The sequence below is a fragment of the Hibiscus syriacus genome, unplaced genomic scaffold (assembly GCF_006381635.1).
Source record: "Hibiscus syriacus cultivar Baekdansim isolate YM2019G1 unplaced genomic scaffold, ASM638163v2 tig00001713_pilon, whole genome shotgun sequence".
NCBI classification, from domain to species: Eukaryota; Viridiplantae; Streptophyta; class Magnoliopsida; order Malvales; family Malvaceae; genus Hibiscus; species Hibiscus syriacus.
The window spans coordinates 637,175-641,387 of NW_024061883.1; the positions used below are offsets into that span (position 1 = coordinate 637,175).

Here is a 4,213-nt window from a genome sequence, read left to right on the forward strand (position 1 = left end):
ACCCAGATTGAGCTTGAACTATAGCATCTTTAATATCATAGTAGGATCATTTTTTACATATTTTATATCATTTGCATCATGAGAGTAAGTTGTTTGAAGTTGGCTTGATTTTAATGTTTTATGATGAAAATTGATACATTGATGTTGTGGCATTACTTGAAGCTGCAGCTATTGTTTTGTTGCGATACTGCATCAAATTTATGAACAGAACCTACAGTAACTGATGACTCAGTAAATAATTATACAACTTTCTGGATTCGAACAATTGTCCAATACAGTTGTAAAATGGTTAGAAAATATGGAAAAACCATATTTTCCAATTAAAGGATGTTGTGACCTTTCAGGGTTATAAATAAGGCATCCCTTCACACTTTTCAATGATATTAATTCAACTCCATACTTTTCTCCAAACTTAATCCATTATGGCAGCCTAAGTCCATTACCGAAGAGTGCACCAGCAGCAGTAGAGTAGTTGTGAGCAGCGGTGACCGGTCGGGGTTCAACATTTCATTTGTGATATTGAATTCAGAAGGGATATACACTTTGCTATGTTGAATGATTAATTTTTTTGTTTATATGTGGTACCGAACATAAGGTGTTCGGTGGATAGCTTGACTCTTGGTTTTTGTTTAAAATTATATGTTTATGAACTACATGTTTATTGGAAGTTTATTAGAGATAATTGCATCTTATTGTATGCTTATCTTAGTTGCTTTTAGAAATAAAAGTAAGTGAGATTGCATGATATCTTTATCCTAGCATTGGTGTTTTACGAGAGTAAACAATTCTGTATAAAGATATAGGAAACCAATGTTATGCTTTGTTAACTAATTAATCTAAGGTTTCAATGAGAGTTAAATTCATTAGGTTAAGGGTTAATCGATGCATAATTCATGAATATATTTTTACAGCATAACCATTTTGTCAGCAGCTAAGTAAAACAACATTATAGGTCCATCAGTCTGATTTCTCTATTGTTTCCTGTAGCTTTCTCCTGCTTCCATTATCTTGATTTTTCTATTATGTTATTTGTTTGTTAGTTTGCCAAATCAATTATTCTCCTACACTTAACTCTTTTGTAACTTTTTTTCGTCCATGTAGGATTTAACACTTATAGTTCTTTTGAGCTACCACTTTATTACTTGAATGATAGTGTATGCTTACACTTTGCTATATGATTTACTTGGCATCAAGTTTTTAGCGCTTTTACCGGGGAGCATCATTTTTGCATTAGAGTTAATTTACTTATTTTATTTATTTTTTTAGGTACTTATCATCTTTAGTAGTTTTATTGGTGTATGTCCCATAGCAAAAATGAGCTAAAGCCTTTTGATCTATAAATAGTACAAAACTTCTGTCGTCATCGAAGAGAAGTTAACCGTAATTAAGCACATATGGCTAAACAAGGAAGAGGTAACAATGCTCTGCCAACGCTACAACATGAAAATAGAGTAGAGCAACAACAATTCTACAATATGGATGACCGAAATTGACCTATTCAGGAGCATACAATATCAACACTTGATGATTTACATTTTGGTATAGTGCGACCAGTAATTCATACAAAAAAATTTGAGATGAAGCTGGTTATGTTTCAAATGTTGTAGTCCATGGGGCAATATAGTGGTGCATTCACCAAAGATCCACGCGTTCACATCTGAGCATTCATGGAAGTATATGATTCCTTTGTTCAACAAGGAGTTCTTAAAAAGGCAATAAAGCTAAAGTTGTTCCTTTATTTGCTGAGAGATAAAAGCTAAAACATGGTTGAATTCGTTTTTGCCCGATGCTATAGCATATTCGAATGAACTAACACAAAAGTTTTTGTTTCAATTCAATCCACCAAATATGAATGCGAAGCTGCGAAATGACTTGAAATATTTCAAGCAACTAGAAGATAAGAATTTGTATGAGGCATGGGAGAGATTCAAAGATTTGTTGCAAAAAATGTCCTATGCATTGATTCCCACATTAGACACAAATAGAAATGTTTTACAATTGGTTAAACATACACTCTCGAATAATGGTTGATGCTTCAAAATTGTGGCATTAATGGATAAGACGTACAATGAAGCCTATGATATTCTGGAGAGAATATCAACCAATGATTATCAATACCCCAACACGAGGAACATGTTTAACAGACGTAAAGCTGCAACGATGGATTCTAATACTTTTAATTCTATGGCTTCCCAAATCTCAGCATTAACGGATATGGTGAAGAAGCTACAAAAGTTGAGAGGTATGTACGATGTAAAGACATCATCCCGTATATCATGTTTCTATTGTGGATATGATCACATCTATGAGGAATACTACCAAAATTTGAATTATGTCTATTGTGTGAGGAATTACAATAGGAATGATAATTCATATGACAACATTTACAATGCCAACTTCTGGAACCATCCCAATTTTCCTTAAAGGAGCCAAAATGTTGCAAATCCATAACAACAACATTATAATTAGCCATAGCATTACAATCCACAGCAGACGATGTTACAGCCTCAGTTACAACCTCAAGCTACACAGTTGCGACAAAGGCATACTTATCAAGGAGTACATGGAAAGTCAATCGGCATCATTAAGATCTTTAGAGAACCAAGTTGGCCAAATGATGAATGCCTTGAGCAATAGACTACAAGTACGCAACCCAACAATACTGAGAATCCAAAGCAGCAAGGGAAAGCTCAATGCAATGAGCATTGCAAGGCTATTACTACTTGAAGTGGGTGGTCTCCACATTGAAAAACATGTTGAAGATCCCAATAGGACTGTTGGTGAAGGGGCTAGTAAGTATGACAATGGAAAAAACAAGAAAGTCAATCTTGAAACGTCCACTATTAGTGTCAAAATAAGAAAAGGAGGACAATGTAGTAATTCTAGATCATTGCCATAAGAAATGCCTACCACACTGCCAGATGCTTCTCAAGCCTCAATGTTAGAACAACCAAAAACAAGGATGCCTTTTCCTCAAAGATTAAAGAAAACTAAAGAGGATCAACAATACCGAGCATTCATTAAGGTGCTCAAACAACTGACATTCTGTTTATCAATTCTTTGGAGCAAAACCCAAATTACATCAAGTTCATGAAGGAATTTCTTTCCAAGAAGTAAAGACTTGGTGAATTTAAAATTGTTGCACTCACTGAAGGGTTTAGTGTGATGGATGCGAGTAGATTGCCACCAAAATTAAATGATCTAGAAAGTTTTACTATCACTTGTGTTATTGGTGATCGATTTGTAGGTAGAGCATTATGTGATTTAGGTTATAACATTAATCTAATACCTCTATCTTTTTTTCAGTAAATTTGGCATTGGTGTGCCCCAACGTACTGCCTTTATACTTTAACCTGTTGAATGATCCATTTTTTACCCCAAGGGCATAATAGACAATGTACCAGTCCAAGTGGAAAATTTTATTTTTCTTACTGATTTTATTTTTCCAGATTGTGAAGTCGAAAAAGAATTGTCGATCATACTTGGCAAAGCATTCCTTGCTACAAGCAGAGCAATAATTAATGTTGAAAAGAAAGAACTTGCAATGCATCTTAATGAAGAACACATTACCTATAATGTTTAAAATATATTACGAATTATGATAATATTAAATGTCACTATATTAACATCATTAATAAAATTGTGTAGGAATATATGGATGAATGTTACAACATTAAGGTTGATACTCTTAATTTCGCAGCAAAAGTATAATCAGATGAGCCAAATCATGAAGAGGCTATTTCAATTGATGGGAATCAATGCTTCTACATTAATCCTAGCATTAAAATTAGTTCTACACCACTAATGTCGACTGCAAAGCCATAACATGGTCACCTGAGGAAAACTACAAATGCTACCATGCTGTCGAATAGCACAGTAGCAACCAAGGCATCGAGGAAGGTCTCACAAGGATTTTACAATGAAATCCCTTCTCCGAAGATTCAAACCATCAAGCTCATACATATTTATGGTGATAATGAAGAAGCGCGTTTCATGATTGATTCCAACAAACAAGAGTTTTGCTGTGAATAATTTTGCGATCCACAAGCACAAAGGACCTATAGTATTATGATGATTACACAACAACCATTGGAAAACATAAAGTAAAATCACTTTATTGGGACCTAAGAGAAGTCAGGTTCCCAAAATAATCATCGCACCATCAGTCATCAACTTCTGCCTCTGCTTCACAGTATCAGTTCTATTTACAAAA

General features: G+C 34.2%; 1 non-coding gene across 1 annotated transcript; it reads right to left on the bottom strand.

Moving 5' to 3' along the window:
* Positions 1 to 1,857: 1,857 nt before the first annotated feature.
* Positions 1,858 to 1,965, bottom strand: LOC120132246. The gene has a single exon (XR_005516986.1). It is a non-coding gene; the product is annotated as a small nucleolar RNA R71 (small nucleolar RNA).
* Between the last annotated feature and the right edge of the window lie 2,248 nt (positions 1,966 to 4,213).